The 17,532-nt window shown below is 40.8% G+C and overlaps 1 protein-coding gene across 5 annotated transcripts in view; it reads left to right on the plus strand.

The window, feature by feature from the left end:
• ELF1 (E74 like ETS transcription factor 1) overlaps positions 1–17,532 on the plus strand; it is an 87,173-nt gene that overhangs the window by 3,562 nt on the left and 66,079 nt on the right. Inside the window, exon 1 of one of the 5 annotated variants that reach the window (XM_054271791.1) lies at positions 1,431–1,496. The exons of the other annotated variants lie outside the window; for them this stretch is intronic. The gene's annotated coding sequence lies outside the window, so the exon portion shown is untranslated. Of the gene's footprint in view, positions 1–1,430; positions 1,497–17,532 lie in introns of those variants that run through there. 5 annotated transcript variants of the gene reach the window in all.

Below are 17,532 nucleotides of genomic sequence, written 5' to 3' on the forward strand. Positions count from 1 at the left end.
TTGTTTTCCTGGCTGAAAAATTGAAAACTTTTAAAATGGAGCCTCTGAAATAAATGACAAGCCAGGGCTCACTCGCTCTGAATACTTCAAAATGTCTTAACGATTGTTAAAGACCAGTTTACAGTAGAACTAAAGCAAATAGCTTCCCAGCATTTTGAATTGTCAAAACCCACATCTCCCAAATTCCTAAGCTATTCATCAACTGCTCTATTGTAGCAGACTCACCCTATATTGTGTCCCTGATAGATCTATTAAGTCTGCAGTGAAGTGTGAGTTTAAAACAATTGTGCCATGGAGTCACTGTGGAATAAATACCACAAACATTGGCAGAGTTGCTTCATAAATCTTTCTTAGTTTAGAGAGGAACTTAGGCGTGCCTTTCTTCTATGGGAGCGCAGCTGTTTCTTGTGAGGTTCCCTGGGGGCTGGATCTTGGTGTAAGGCTGGTTAACATCAATATATTCACAGCTTCTGTGATGATATCGCCTCATTACCAGCATATTATGTGCAGGTTTGTGCACGTGTGGAACAAGTTACTAGTACACCATACTCCAAATAATTTTTTTAAATGATCAGCATCCATCAGAAGGCATTTTTCATGCAGCCATGTACAAAGGAACCAGGATTGTGGTTACACCAGCACGATAGGGGACTGTCCTCAAACTGGTAATTTATTGAAAGAAGGCTTAAGAATTTGTGCAGAGAATCATCTCAACAGGAGTTTTCATTGCAATGCTGCAACTGAAGTGTGGTCTTTGGCTGTGCAGCAATATAAATATTGCACAGAAGTAGGAAAGTACGTGGCATTAGTAAGATCACAGGAATTCCATGTCTGGTTTTGCTGCTCACACGTGAGGGAGGATGTGAAATATTAATAAGAGCACGGGGACCAAAGTGATCCAGGGTTTGGAGACCAGGTGTCACAACTGCAGATTGTACATCTGAGGAACTATATGGTGCCTGTATATATCATACATGTGTGTAAGGAAAATACATGATATTTACTTGACCATCCAGTGTCTGAGAGATGAAGTTGGGCATGTTGTACTTTGAACTAATAAGTAGCAACGAGGGCAGTAAAGGATTGTAGTGGATTTGCAGTTGCTGAGAGTGTTTAAAGTTGCTGGGTTTTTCTTCTTAAAGATATGCTTTCACTTGCTTTGGTGTGGAGGATGTTTCTAGTGTGTGTTAAACAGGGAAGGACTGTACTCCATTCACCTGCATTTTTCCCTAGATTGAGAAAACAAGATTACTTGCAGTGCTTTCTGTGTATTGTAGCACATATTGCTACCTTGACAAGATTACAATAAAATGCCATACTTTAGAACTTGGCTGGTTTTCTCTTGGGTCAGGAGCACCATTTTTTCTTGGTGCCTAATTTGACTTCTGGGAGTGTGATTAATTATTGTGTACTTCCCTCTAGAGTATCACCACATCTGGTGGCAGCTGGTGACAGGATATCAGATCTCACTTTACACAGTCCCCTCCTATTTCCAGGTCGGTGTATCATCTTTCTTTGTTCAGGATGCTGTCAGTTATATTCCCTACATATATATAGGGATTAAAAAGGTTTTTTCTGCTTTTAGATAGGCAAGAACATTGCTCAGTGTTCAGAAGTCAGCTGCTCACTGCTCTTCCCTTAGCCATCCCTCTGTCCTTCGGGCATTCCCCTCCTGCAGCCACATCTGCTGCAGGCAGACAGAGGCAGGCAATGTGCGCATGGCCTGGCAGCAGAACACCCCTGGCAGTCACTAAAACAGCAGAGGGTACACTGGTGAAATCTTTTGTAACCTGAAACATGACTGACTGCCTGAATCAAGCTGAAGCATTACCTGCAATGCTCCTTTCCAGGCAGCTTCACAATAAAACTGAAAGTTTAATTTAGCTTGGGAATTGAACTTGAGCCTAGATAGCTGCGGGATGGTGCTTTACAATTCCATAGTCCATTCTTTTTTGATATAACAGACACATTTTTTCCTTCTGCAGCTGAACTAGAACAAATAGACTCTATAGAGTTGAAATATTTCTTTCTGTAAAAAATGTATTTTATTGCATGTACTGTAGTGTACATGGTATCAAAAATCTGATGTTCACTCTTTTACTGTGGTTTTGGTTTGGCTTTTTCATTCACACTTTAAGATATCCTATGAAAGTTTTAAGTTAATAAAACAATTTCTGTATAGGATGAGTTTACTGGAAGTTTTCTTGTTGAGAACAACTGAAACTTGAAGAGATGAAGTTCTTGTACGTTACTATCTTTAGACTTGAAAGTATGTATATACGAGTGTTTCCACGGACTTGGAAATACTCAAGCACTCCTCTCAAACATGATTTTCAAATACACTTTCCTCATCTGCTCTATTGAGATGTTCATGTTTGGGAAACCAGTGATGGTACAGCCTTCTAGGGTTTGGCCCATCTGCCTGTTGCTATGTTCATTGGAGTTAATAATAATTTCCTATTGATTTCTAGGACATGCAGGAGCCAAACACAAGTACAAATCAGATTGGATGCTTTCAATTTTAAAGAGCTCTAGTTAGGCTATTTAATAAATTTCTTCTCAGAAAATGGCAGAATCAGAGAACAATGAATTTGGCATTCGATTTTGACGTTTCAGTACTTGGATAAAACTTGTGTTAATATGAGATGATAATGAATGTTGCCACATTGTGTCTGTTTTGAAAGTGCAGTCGTGGGTTGTAGTTTGCCACTTTGTGACATCTTACTGTGTTTGTAATATTTAGTGAGTTTCCTTCCCTTCCTGGTTGTGAGGTGAAACAATGTTTGAGGCTGAGATTAAAATTGTCAGAATTGTTAAGTGTCCATCTCGGAGGCAAATCAAATTTTAACTTAATACTGTTAAGTAGCTGAGCAATATAGCTGACTGTTTGTATGTGCAACAGCACAAACTTATGTGTGTAGGATAATTATGCACCCTGAATTAACAAATACTAGAAACAGTAGTAGGACTGTGTTATCTGTCAGGTTTGATTTTCCACCTCACCACAGCCAAGTGTCACTATAATCAGAATAGTCAAGAGTTAGGTGTTTTTATGGAATGCATTGCTCTGTACCTGTTGTGCAAACTTCCCATTTGGTGCCTAATCCAGCACGCTTGTGGCCAGTGAAGATGTAATTTTTCCCACTCTCCAGAATTTAACTTCCTTTTATTCGTATGTATGTACAGAATGATTTTTTCATGTTAAAACCTAGTACTAACACCCACTTGTCTACTCTAGGCAGTGGATATCCTGATTTTTTCCCCTCCATGAATACAATAGTGACATTAAGCAGTTACATTGTCTGGAGTTGCTGGCAATACAGGCATCAACAAAATTTAATGAGGTGTTTCAGCTTGCTTGACCTTGTTCTGTGACTCATTTGCATGTCATAGGTTCAGGTAGAAAGCCAAGCACTCTCCAAGCCCTGGCAGAAGGTTGCTCACACAGTGTCTGCTGCTGCAGATTCTGTTTGAGCATCTGCTGCTGCCCAGAGAGGCTCTGCTGCTGTGCCATTTCAGCAGCTGACACGTCAGCCTGCGTTGGATGATTCTGGGTGTGTTTGGGCTCTTTGGAGAGGGGGCATGAGCTGGTGGTGGAGCAGTGGAAAAGCTGTAGGGTTCTGCAACTTGCTGCAGACCTTTCCCAGGCGAGGGGGCATTGAACAGCATTCTGGTTTTCTGTTCTCTCATTCTGTTAAAAGGGAAAGGTCTAGGAGAAATTGAAAGGTCTGTGGTTTCTAAGGTCCACTGTTGATCAAGAGAGCTACAGCAAATATGTTTGTTTTAAGGGAAGCTGAGGGTGGACTTCGTCACCAGTTTACTGAAGAGGTGACAGGGTTATGCCATCCTGTGCCATGGGATTTGTTTTTTTTTTAAGATAAATGGCAAGGGAAGTGGTATTGTGGGTAGGAGGACAGCAAGACTGGTCAGAAAAAGGGTGTGAGAGTACTTAGTGTTCACATACTGCCATAGGAACACTGACTGATCCAACTTTGTCGTTGTTGAATCCAACATCCAGTTGTGTTGTGATAATAATGTGTTGTCTAAGGAACAATGAATCTCTAGAGCATAGCCCATAGCTGTGATGTCTGCTTGTCTTGCATCAGTCATCCCCCCACCCCTGGCAGCTGGTCACTCATCTTCTGCGTGCATTTACAGCCCCTGACCTGCCAGCTGAAAACAGGAACCCTTCTGTTTCTGCCAAAACTATTTTGCTTAACTTGCCTGGTTAAAACATAGATTTATTTCACTCAAAATGGACTGGGGAGCCTAAGTGGCAAAGCTGAGGCACTTTCTGGTAACTGTGCTGAGAAACTGCTGGGGGCAAGTGTTAAGGAAATCAGTGGTGTGTTAGTGGAGATATTGGAAGTGAGATGTATCCGCAGAATCTAGAAATGTAAACTTTTCTCCAATCTTGTGCTGGCAGACCTGTGCCAGCATTTTATGTTTGCCTCTGCTAGAGGGGAATTATACCCACATGTAGTTTTGTGCAGAGAATAGATCCCCCAGCACCTGCTTACTTCCACTGAGGTAGAGCTGAGCTCTTTTCTTGTGTGTTTGGATTTTCGTGTGCTCTGTGCAGCTGTCTTTCACTGGATGCCTTTTCAAGTGAAACCTTCATCTTAAGCCATCCAGAACAAACCTCTAGGGATCTTCCTCAGGTTTTCTTAGTTGACCTAATTTTATGGGTTAACAGATTTGATCTGAAGGCTTTAAAGAAATATGACTAAGAATTTTTCAAATGCAGTTTTCAAATGTTAATATTATCATGTGGCAAAACTTGGCAACCATTACAAGTATAATATTTTAATTAATGAAAAAACTGGTTTCTGATCATAAGCATACCACAGCCATGATTGTGAGAGGCAGAAATACACTTTTATATTCTTTGCAAATGACTGTTTGTGAATATTTTTCCAGGATGTGTCTATTATGTTAAATTGTTTTATGTCCTTAAGATTAAGTATACCAGTATACATCTATCATTACTGTACCCTTTTGGGAGGGGAGGGGGTGAGGGCATCATTGTGTACCTCATTTGAGGTGAACTATTGCAAATGCATGACCTAAGGTCTGGTGTAGCTGCTTGCTTTGCCTCTGGAGGTACATTTTGGGGCAGTCTAAAGCAGAGGTCAGACAGAACAGATTTTCAGGGCAGCATGTTTTCAGGATGTTGTTGGCATAAAAGGTCTTCCGGTGTTTTCTGCAAGAAAACCATTATGTTAACCTTTGTAGATGTTGTGTTTTGTCCCTCTGAAATAAAAGCTGAATCAGAAGTGGGGGTTTGTAGTCTCTGTTTTATCATTGTGTGTGACTAGCAGCTAAAAGCTCAAGTCTTACATGAGACTGTAACTGTGCAAGCCCTTCATTGTGTTTACTAGGTAGGTGGAGTTTTCCTTCTTTTCCCAAATCTATACACATTAGTCAAAGAAAACTACTAATTTCATGTTTTTCTGAAGGGGGAAAAAAAAAGTATTTTTAGAGATAATGCCTTTCCTGTGGAGAATTTCTGCAAAATTCTGTGTTCTTCATGTACTTTGAGATTCAGACTAGGTTTCAGATCTCATGTCTTTGCCTCAACACCCATCAAGAATATTACTTTTTAAAAAATTCTTTAAGCCTTTGGGTCTCCTGGATTCACACTTTCCTTTTTTCAGATTGACATCAAGATGTGTAGCAGCATTAAGTGTAATTAAACACTGTGTAGTTTGTTGGAGTTTCTGGTTTATGATGTGGTGGATAACCGTATCAACTCTCCCATCTTTTTTTGAAGTTGGAACATGTACGTTCAGATAAAAGTTTCTGTTCTGCATATGTTATCATCAGACTGAGCAGTAGTCTTGCTATAGGTGTTCAATAGTGTGCAGGTGTCATTTAAGGGAGAAAATGCATAATTGTGGTTCTTTTGCATAGCACTGTGATCATCTTTGCAGGATGACTGCTTTTTAGCAGAGCAACCTGTCCTAAATGGGAAGTATTAGGGAAACCATGGAATTTGGATATGGTGTTAAACTGGAGGACGGATGCGAAGGTGGCCTTATGAATGCTGTCACTGGTACTTTGCTGTTTGTCTGCTCCCACTTTCTTAGTTGCATTTTCAAATCATGGCTTTCAGTTTGTTACTGAACTGGAGACAAGTAAAAATAAAATTTTGGAAGGGCTTTTTTTGGTTTCTTTTTTCACTGTTCTGGGGAGGAATCCCTTTTTTGGGATTACTTGTTTCATCTGCCAGAAAAATATTACTTACCATCTCCAGATAAGCAGGGAGGAAATTACAATTGTATGTGGATTCTGACTGGAACATGATCAGAGCTTGGGTGGCTTAAAAGCAGATGTCTCCAAGCTTTTGCTCTGGAGAGCCACCACAATCAAATTTTCCTATCTTTATTATAAAATGTATTTGAATGTTCATTTATATGCCTGAAGAATAGGGAATAGAGCTGGAATGAAAGAAAATAAGATAAAACAAATTAGAGAGGGAAAGAAGTAGAAAAAGGCAATCCAAACTGGCTTTCTCCTTCTAACTGGAAGAACATGAGCCAGGGAAATGAGACACAGAAGAAATTGAATAGTCCCACTGGTAAAGTTGTGGTAATTTAAACTCCTATTGAATAACTGAGAGCTAGATCAGTGCTTGCAGAAGAATGTTGGGTTTAATTCATTACCTGTAGTGAGACATTTACATCCCTCTCATCCAGCTTAGTGTGTGGATATTTGTTTACTGAAGGATTTTTTGGTGTCCTTTTAAGAACAAAGTGTTACCTTTTGCTAAATGTGAGGAAAACGGACTCAAATCTGAATGCTGCTACCAAATAACATTGAAGACCAGTTACCTGTAATTAGAGCTTAACTTTCTTTCCCCTTGTATCCTGAACATAGTGTGATGTAGTTTTGAGGAGATTAAGAGCATGAAGCATGGACAAGCAGTTTTTTCACCTAAATAATGATCAGATTTTCAAAGTGAATGGTAGCCATCAGAGCTTCTCCAGTTGGATATGACCAAGAGTTCAAGCTCAAGATCTTCCAATTCCTTTTAGACAGTCTGGACTTACTTTGCTGTGCTTTACACATGAGGAGGGAGATACAGAAAGCCCCAGGTGGTTCTGTGGGAAATCAGGTGTGATTGTTAGCTTGGGATTGGTGACAGTGATCAGACCTGAGGGGAAAGTAATGGGGAAAGTAAGTCAGTAAGGCCCCATCAGTGATGTGGAGAAAAAGAGTAAATGAATTTGCAGCCTACCACCAGCTCTGTTTTGTCACAGTAGTGATATTTTTTCTTTTTGTCCCCAGAAGATTTCAACTCTTTGCACTTCTGGCATTTAATAAAAGTGAAAATAAATGGATGACAAGGAGATATCTTTTGGGGCTTTGCTTGCATGACTAGTAGAAGTGTATTTCTGCTCTGCTCAGAGTCAGAGAAATGGTATGGATGAACAGGTGTCCAAAGTCAGGTTGGGCGGGGCTTTGACCAACCTGATCTAGTCCATCCTATTCACCATGGTGAATAGGATGGACTAGATGATCTTTGAATCCAGCTCAAACTACTCTATGATTCTGTGATGTTGATGGCAGGGAGGAGCTTTGTAGCAAAGCAAAATGTCAGTAGCCCTGTGGAGAAGGACTTGGGGGTTCCTGATGGATGAAAAGCTGGATGCGAGCCAACAAGTGTGCACTTGCAGCCTGGAAGGTTGATCACATCCTGGCCTGTGGCCAGCAGGGTGAGGAGGCGATTCTCCCCCTCTGGAGATCCCAGCTGGAGTGCTGCATCCAGCTCTGGCATCCTCAGCAAAGAAAGAAGACAGGGACCTGTTGGAGCAGCTCCAGAGGAGAGCCATGCAGATGATCAGATGGCTGGAGCACCTCTCCTACAAAGTCAGGCTGGGACAGCCTGGGAAAGAGAAGGCTCCAAGGAGACCTTATTGTGACTTACAGAAAGGAGGGATAGGGACTTTGTATGTCAGATAGAGGCAATGATTTTAGGCTAAAAGTGGGCCAACACAACTACTACATGATTATGCACCATTTTCCCCATTCCTCTGTTTTGCTTTGTCTATGTAGATGAACAGCTTTTTGCTGCATTAGCTCTGCCCTGCAGATCCTCAGGTCAGGTCTTCACCCTGCTCCTTCCTGCCTACAAGCATCAGCTGTTCCCTGGGCACTGTACCTGTTGATTTGTACCCAAAGCAGGGTGCTCTCTCCTGTGTGTGCTCCCTATATGATCTCCAGCTGCCATATCGCCACAAAAATGCAAATCTTCATTTTCTGATGATGCAGATAGCATTTTTCCTGTGTGGTGAATTTTCCAATGTGTTGTATAATTTTGTTTCATAAATCCTGTACCTCCAAATCTGACTTTTGCTGGAATGGTGCACAAATAATTTATTTGGGTAGCTTTGAAAACATTCACTGGGTAATGTCATATACTTGAGTAGAAAGGGGAAATTTAATATTAAGCTGTTAAGGAAAATGTGTATATTTTCAGAAAATTAAGTAGAAGTAATGCACCTAACACTCTTACAATCACCTGGAACCACAACCCTGAGACAGATTGTTTAGGATCTTCTGGGGAAGCAGCAGCCTGCTGCATGCAAGTAAGGATTAGCAATAAAAGAATTAAAGCGTCCTTGTTTAGAGTAGGGGAGTTCATTTTCTCGAGAAGCAGAGTAGCAGGAAGTAAGCTGCTGTAGCTTATGCAAAGCAGCAAGGGATCATATCATAAAACCAACAGGCCTGAGGATGAGAGCAATTAATGAAAAAAACCCCAAAAAAGTAATTTCCTTTACTCTTTCTCCGTCCTCAGTGAGATCATTGACTACTGTCATAGAAAAGGTTGTTTTAATTATTGTTATTCTGAATATTAAACTTAAATTAGTTTGATGTTACTCTTCAATTACTCACACAGGAAGATGTCTGTGCTCTCAGTCACAAGTGATATATTTTTGTCTGTTATGCAAAGCTGGAAAACATTTCTAATAAGTCTTGCTAAAAATGGGGAGCATTAAAAGGAAAAGTTCAAGAAATAAAATTAGTTACAGAGAAGCAGTAGATGAAACGCTCTGAATGGAGGCTACTGTGCTAGAATGTGAACTCCTGTTCCTTGGTGGAGGGAGTTGAAGTCACTCAGTTCTAGTGGGGTGTTTTTCAGAGCACGGGTATCTTTAAAGCTGATGGACCTTCAATAAATGCAGGACAAAATGGATTATAAGTTTAAACATATATATATTGAAATGCTAAAGAGTCTAATTTAGACTGAAATAATAAGAATTAATTATATATAGTCCTTTGAATGTAGCATTGAGAATATTAAGCCTTTATGACAGGTTATATGGGGAGAACATTGAACTGCTTCCATTAATAACAGAATGACCTCTGTCAGTAGAAAGCAGGAGGAAAATCACATGTGGGAAACTGTGTATGCCATAATGTCTTCTTGTTCTCTTAGCCTCTGCTTTCCAGTTTTGGTTTCAGGGCTCCCTAGACCACAGAACCAAGAAAGATGATTCCTGGGAGGCTTTTGGAAAACACATCATAGTAGCAGCAATTCCCTCTGGAGCTGAACCTCCGTGCCTGTTTAGGATACGTCTGACTGCTGTACGTTGTTTTTATGGGCAAGGGACAATAGCAGAGGTGGTTTGGTTTGGTTTGGTGGACTGATCCACAGGATCTCAGTCCTACAGGATTTGCTGGTAGGACTGCTTGCCTGACTGAAGATGAGCTTAGAGATGGAAACTGTTGTTTTTGTGACTTGAAATGTAGCTGAGAGATAAAAATGTTGGCCTTCCAGCAGCCAGTTCCCCTTCCCAGCAGCGTTGAGCTCCTCTATACCCCTCCTTTTTGTGTCCTGCAGTCTTTATTTTTTTTTTCTCCCTCTCTTCTCCATGATTTATGTATTCACCAATTGGTTAATGTAGCATGTATTTGGATAGGTAAGCCTGCTACTAAAAATATTATTTCCTGAACAAGCAAGTAACCAGGTTGTGTTTCTAGCTAACTGTTCTTTAATAGCCAGGTCTCAGCCTGAGTGAGTTGCAATGGAAAATTGATTCATTCACATGAGCTTACTTTTTTCATAATTTATTTTCTATCTCCTGCCTCTCCAAGTTACCACTTTTATCTTTCTCCATTAATTAGAGCAGCTGCAAGAGCAGTAATAAACACACGTTCCTTTCCTTTGTGTTCACCACCTGAGCAGTGCAGAAATACCCTTTTGCATTCTTGTAAGCATCTAAAATATTCGTGGAACTCTAGCTCAACATTTTTCTAAAAATGACGTTTATCTGGATTTCCTTTATTTCCATGAATTTGGTCTGCATCCATACAGGGAATCAGCACAAGTGTGTGAGGTAGCCAGTGGGGTCTGCATTAGGTGGCGGGATTGAAAGGATAAAAGAAATCGGAATACAAGTAAATATTTTTTCATCTGACTGGAGCAGTAGAAAAACTTTCAGCAACCACTCTGACACAGGCATCTGTTGGGTGCTCTTTTTTGTTATTGTCTGAAACACAAGTGTGGATAAATAATTCCCTGGTACTTCTTTAAGACATCAGCAGTAATTTCCTGTAGTGCGGATGTCATTCTGGGACTGCGCAGCCTCTGAAACCTAACTCTGGTTTTAAAAGAAAATTAATTAAAAAAAAAAAAAAAAAAAAGGCAGCTGCAGAAGTTCAGCTTTGGGTCCAGAACTGTCCAGCTAAGGGCGGTGCCTAGCTGTTGGTCCTCAAGAGAGGGTTTTATGGGGAACATGATGATCCCTCCCCCTCTGCTCCCACCCTGTGAAGAGGCCAAACAAAAACAGCAATACTGACACTGCTGTGCTGTAACTTTGGCATGTGTCTGTGCACTGGTGTCTGGGTGTACCAAATACTTTGTCTGTGATTAATAGCATTCCTTGCATGGAAACTTCTGAAAATCTCAGCTTCATTCTTGATTTTTATACTGATAAATACAGACATTAAAAAATCCACTGTGGACACTGTTTTGGTTTTTTTTTCTTCTTCCTAGTACGTGTTTATTATTCATGAATGTGTTGCAACACCCAGAAATGTAATGAATGACTCACAATGAGCAGAGGAAAAAAATACAGTTACAACTTTTTAATGAGGATTTCTTAGCCAAAGTGTCCTAGTTGAGCCCTGTTGGGCTATATAAAATTTGCCCGGTCCTCTGTTTTATGTTCTTTCTGGATGTATTTGCAATATAGTGTAACTTAGTATATATTTCTGTTCATTCACATGCCCAATAATTTTTCTTTCTTGTATCAGGGATTTCAACATTTGGACATCAAAAAGAAAAACTACAGAACAACATGTTTACAAATAGTTCTGGATTTTGTGTTTGTGTGCATAAAAAGGAAAAGAGTAAAGGCCAAGTTTACCACTACTGGTGTAGTAATGGTTTCAGATTAAGCTGATATTCTTCAAAAACTATCCTTGCAAAGATGCTGAAGCAAATACAACCATCCTGTTAATGCAACATAGCTCTGAAGGAGTATAATAGTGGGGGATCTGAAGCTTGTGGGATGATGTTGGGTGTGCTGTTCTACTTCAAGGATCAAAACTGACTTTCTTTCTGGAAAGAATGGTTCTTATCCTTGGAAAGTCTAGACTTTTCTTCCATTCACATGTTTTTGAATTTTGTCAGTATTTATAAATTTTACTTCGTCTCTTGTACCACCTGACCTTTGTGTCTTTCTTGCACAACAGTGGGAAATCCGTATTTGCTTAAAACCTTTGAGTGCAAATCTGTAGGGATAGATAGGCAACCTAATACTTGTCTTTCAAAAAAGCTATACCAATAAATGATCATTTCATTTGTAAAGTTAAGGATCTAGTATAATCTTACTGCAGTCAGGATTGTACAGATGTGAAAGGAATTTTCAGGGCTGATACACATACTGTGTGAGAAATTGGAATAAAGACATGATATTGCTATGCCCTTGTTGGTTCTCTTGGGATATTTAGTAATTCAGTAACAAAATGACTTCATTTTGACTTTGTTTGTTGCAAGTATGTTGTAGTGAGGTGTTCTGTATATAAAATAGTGTTGCCTTTACAATGCAAAGCTTGGGCCTTGTTAGAATTATACTATTTTCTGCCTTGTTTCAGAAACAGGTTGTGCCTTTTCAAACAGTAAACTCTTCTAGATTAAAAAAAAAAGTAAATCCAGATAGAGTTAGCTCTTTGTTGGGATAAAATGCATTCCTCTGTCCATTTCCTTCTGTTTAGTTGCCTTGTTTCTTGTAGGGTGTGTGCTGGAACAGTTTCTGCAGATGGCATTCAAAGATGTAAGGAAAGTTGGCCTTTTTGTGGATCAGTTGAGTGACTCTGAATGAAGAACTGGAAATTAGCAAATTACAAGTGAGTTGGATTTTAGGATACCAAAGCTTTAACTGTCTGTCTAAGGGTGCTTACCAATAGCATTAGGTGACACATGACAATTTTTCATTTTTCTCCCGGGAAAACCTGGTAACATTGCATTGTATTTGGAAAATATTTGCAGATCATGGTGTAACTCTTTTTGTTTCATGATTTTTGTGAGGTCTAAAGCTCACTGAGAGAAGTAGTATGGGGTATAAATTTGTCCTGTCTCTATTTTTGTTTCTTTGCGTGACTTGCCTTTGAGCTGTGGGTTTACAAGCGTGACTTCTGTCACACCTACTGGCAGGGGTATTTATAGGATGTTAAATAACTTTCAGTGCACTTTCTGAAACAAACAGACAAGAAGTGTGCAGAGGGAGGACAGAATAAGAGCTAGCTCAGGTCAGAAAGCCATGGGTTAAGCAGTATCTCTGTCCCTCCCCTCTTCCTGTAGGGGAGGGACATTACATTACATTCCCAAGTAATGCATCTTTTTTTTTTTTCTTTTTTTTTTTCCTTTTTTTTTTTGTGACTGTTGTGCAATCATGTGAATCTTAGGGTGGAAAATTTACCTGAGTGCAGGCCCAATGTAGTAGTTATTACTGCCACAGAGGGAGGTCTGATGTCTTTGGCTAGCAGTGCTCATCACAGTCTGATCTAGTTCAAGAGCAGCCAGCATTCCCCATCCTCCCCAGTCAGCTTTCTGCCACAGTAAGGCACTTAAATGGATCACTGGAAGGTTTAACAGGTACCACATGGATCAGATCCAGTGCAAGGAGAGAATGGGAAGGGAAAAGTGTGGTTTGGGTTGGTAAAGAAGTGCTGGGGAGAAGTTGGAGCCTGTAGTTTCTGGCTGAGAGTGAATCAGAGATTATCCTGTGTCAGAGCTGTATCTACTACCTGGATTTTTGAAATTCTCTTCCTCCACGGCTTGCTTGTCAGTAGAAAGGAGAACATACCCAGATTTTAAACCATTCTCAGAAATATTGAGAAGAAGTACTTCTCAGCAGCGGCAGACCCATAACAAAAGGAGGAAGGAAGGAAGGAACTTGAAAGAGTGAGGAAAAGTAAATTGTCCTATAGGTTTGCCATTGCTGGGATGTGACCTAGGAATACCTTAGAGGTGATCCAGGAGGAGTTTGTGCAAGGCTGTAGGAGGTCAGGGGTTTGTAGCTGTGTGGGATGTTGCTGTACTGCTGGCAAAGGCAGCATCTTTGCCAAATCTGCCTTCAGTAGGAAACACTGGAGATGCATTTGGAAGGACAAAATGAAAGAGGTTCAAGCTGCCTGGTGCTTGATTGTGAATCCATTTAATTTCAGACACCTCTCTAGCCCTTCTGCTACCAAGGAATCATTTCTGGACTTCTGCTACCGTAGACTTGGGAAATACTCCCTTGTATATTTTGAAAGATGACATTTACTACCTGAAGGATTCCAGTTAAACACAGATGGCCAGGATACCTTCCCTCTCAGCTTTTGAGAAGTATAGTGGCCTTTTAATATGCACTTTATTTACTATCACCTTTCCTTTCCAACAATTCAGCTGAAGTTCAGAAGACGAGCACAATGTAAAAGTAGACTGTATTTTCTGAAATTCATTGTGCTCTGCTTTCACAGTATGCTCTAAAATATCACGGATCCCTGCCTTTAAATTGGAAATTAAGAACTGATAGCTGCATGGGCTGCTCTCCAGGTGTCATCCACATTTCTTCTCTGAGATTCTTGTCTATTGAAATCTCTGAAAATGCAGGTTTGTAGATGGCAAGCAGTTGTCTTAAAAAATATCAAAAGTGTATTGCCTGAATTTGTGATTAAGTTTTTAAATAACGCAATGGTACAAATTTGTCTGTGCCTAAAGTCCTCCTTCCTTTGGGCACAGGAGTAAGCTAATTTATAATCTGGTGCAATTTCTCCATGTGTAAATATTTAGGTCATTATGCATCTGGCAGCACTAGAAACCCACACCAGTGTCAGCCTGTGTTGTATGTGGCATCTACCCCCACGGAAGGTGCCAGCCCACAAACCAAAGTACCAGGGCAGTAACACTGTGATAGATGCATATCACATTTATTGGATTAAAATGTGATTGCACCGCTACTAGTGAGTGTTTCTTGATGTTGTGCACAAGGAGAAAAGAAGATGCAGGAGTTTGGGTGTTAAGACTTGGGTGGAAGCTGGTTCAAGTGTTGTCCTTCCATACACAATTGGGCATATTGGGCATATCCATTGCTCAGGTGTTCTTTGGGGCTGTGCTTGTGAATGGGATTGTTGGAGTTTTTCCTTCCCTTTCAGAGATACCTGAGATTAACTATTTTGCAAAGCTTGAGATACTGGGATCCTACAAAAACAAATTCAAAGCTGAAGCTTCTTAAATCCAGTCTTGAGACAAAGTTTGATGAAGCTCCAAGTCTGTGAGGTGATTGTATGAGCCTGAGCTGGGAGCAGGGTGGTGGGATCTCCTCTTGCAAGAGTGGAAAGGAATTGGAGCATCTTGAGGTGCATTAGGAGTGATACCACAGGGCGCCACATGAATGGGGGCTTGCAAAGGCTTCTCATGTGGTGAGCTTGTGTATAATGTAGCAGAAAAAAAAAAAAAACCTCAGAGTTTTGGATCTAAATTTTCTGCTCCCTTTCCTTCATCAAAACAGTATTTTCTCCTCTCCAACCCCCATCCAAAACCAAAAGCTGAACACAGTCACAAACCTTTCTTTTGGCTCGTGTTTATGAGACTAAATGGTTTGCCTTTCAGGTGGTGTGTCCTCGCATGGTTTCAGTTTCAGGCTGCCCCTTGTGCAGGCAGCTGCTTTGTTCTGCTCCTGTGCCTCCTGGCAGCCCGTCTCCTCCCGCCCTTGCAGAGACCTGGAGCTCTCAAAGCCACTTGTGGAGGAGGGAGGCGATTATCAAAGCAGGGTGTGAAAAGAGAAGCAGCTTGCTTGGGTTCTCACTTGAGGCCAGCAGAAGTGAGAGCCACATCCAGGTCTCTGCCAGTCCAAGCCTGTTGGGCTGCACTGCTCCCCTTGGAGCACATGATTTGGCATGTGTTTCTCTGGGAGCTGGGGCCAGCAGCAATGTGAAAATTGTAGTGTGCATTATTTATTTATTTATTTGTGCAGCCTTAACTTTTCTGCTGGTGGGCTCCACCCTCTGCCACGCTGTGTGACTGCACAAATATTTGCTCTGGGAAACAGTGGGGGGAGTAGCTCAGTGCAAGGAATATGAGGCTGGGATGGAGTGGAGGGCTAAAGCTGTTTAAATTGGCTTAAGCTGTGCTGTTGGTCAGTGTCTAGCTATGTCTTTTGGGCAAATGGTGATCTAAGTTTCGTGGAAATACTCATCCCAGCATTGGGCAAGGTCACTTCTTCTTCAAGCCAAAATTATAATTAGCAAGAAACCTGATACAGTTCCACTGATGAACATCCACCTGCATTCTCTCTTGCTAAATATGTTTACATTTTACATATGCTTTTTAAAGAAATACTGCTTCCAGATTTAGCTTAGAAATAGCAAAATGTTTGCATAGCTTGTGCTAATACATCACTACAAAATGATTTTTCAATTTAGTTGACTGCTTGGATAAGAAGGTGTTGTTTCTTTCCTTTCTAAAACATAACTATTAGACTTGCTTCAATTATTAAAATGGTGCTCTCCCTGTGCCAATGTTACAGTTCCTTGTAACCGCTGTGCACCTGGGTCAGATTTCTTCCCTCCGTGCCCCATGATTTACAAAGGGTTGTGCAGCACAAGAAACAAATGCTTTTAGATGTAAGATTGGATTAGACTTAAGTTGTTGGAGAGAAGGAATATACATCTGTTGTGAGAGGTGGAAAATATATAGTAACTAAAATAATGACACAGTGTTTTCTCCTCATGGACTTTTTTCAACTGAGAAATACAAATGAAGTCATATTTTGATAAAGAGCTGTAGTGAAGATATTTTAGTACTGACTTAATTGATACTTTTAATCAGTAAGTCATAAAAAGTGTGCTGCTGCTTCTTTTTTCAGATCTTTCATTAAAGCAGGCTGCAAAAATAGGATAATAAACTACATCTAATAAAGTCATACATGGGTAACTGCCCTTTAAACAATAAACTGAGACCAAATTTTGCTTTTAAGTGCCATACAGGTGTGTCATAAGGACTCAATTACTTGGAAGTAACCCCAAAATTTTCTTCTTGGTAATTAAGCATAACCAGTAATTGGAGATATTAATGTCCATAAAACGATGGGTTTTATGCAGCACAAAACTTGTGGGACTACTGGTTAATTATTACTGTAAGCGTTAATGACAGCTCTGCTGAAATACGTTTGAATTTATCTCAATGTGTTTGCTAGAAGTAGCTTCAGGTTTTTCTTACTCTCATCTTCCCTGCTCATTGCACGGCTGCTCCTGCTGTTTCCTCTCCTCCCAGCTCCTTGCCATGCCGTTGCACCCTCTCTGCTGGCTGTGTGGCTTGGGTCCCTGTGCCACGGCTTCCCTTATGGCCTGTGCGCTGCTTTGGACTCTGCCTTTCTGGGAATTTGTGGGAAACCAGTGCACATGCCAGCCACAAACAGAGCATGAGCTTACCCTTCCTACAGAAACAAGGTGGAAGTAGCTCTGTCCTCATCGTCTGTGCCATGTTTTTAAAATTACACCTCTGTCAGGCCTTTCAGTGCGCCTTATGCAATCATAGAGCCTGTCCCAAGCACCTACACTGCTGAGGGCTAGGCGGCTTCCAGTGTGTTGTTTACTAGGCACGAGGCTTTGTTTAAAGAACATGAAGATGTATCAGAAACTTACTGGGAATCCCAGAAACCCTGGCTCTGGCATTGGCTGTCTGTCTATGTTCCATTGGATGCTGCATTCTAACTCAATTTCCCCAAGCATTTTGGCCTTCCAAAGTTTCACTCTTTTTCAGGAGTTAACCAGTTTGGTGTGAGCAAGATGATACTGGTTGAAAAGATGAGATGTTCCTCAGAAACGTGTTTGTTCGTTTAATTTAGGATGAGAGAACACAGTCTTAGAGAACGTGTGTGAGGAGATTTAGGTTGGACGTTAGAAAGAATTTCATCACAGAAGGGTGGGTAGACATTGGAATGGGCTGCCCAAGGAGGTGACAGAGTCACCGTCCCTGGAGGTGGCACTTGGTGCCATGGTCTAGTTGACGGGCGGGATTCTGGTCATGGGTCAGAC

The sequence above is a fragment of the Melozone crissalis genome, unplaced genomic scaffold (genome assembly GCF_028551555.1).
Source record: "Melozone crissalis strain CALT ecotype California unplaced genomic scaffold, PUWL_Pcris_2 ptg000013l_1, whole genome shotgun sequence".
Lineage (NCBI taxonomy): Eukaryota > Metazoa > Chordata > Aves > Passeriformes > Passerellidae > Melozone > Melozone crissalis.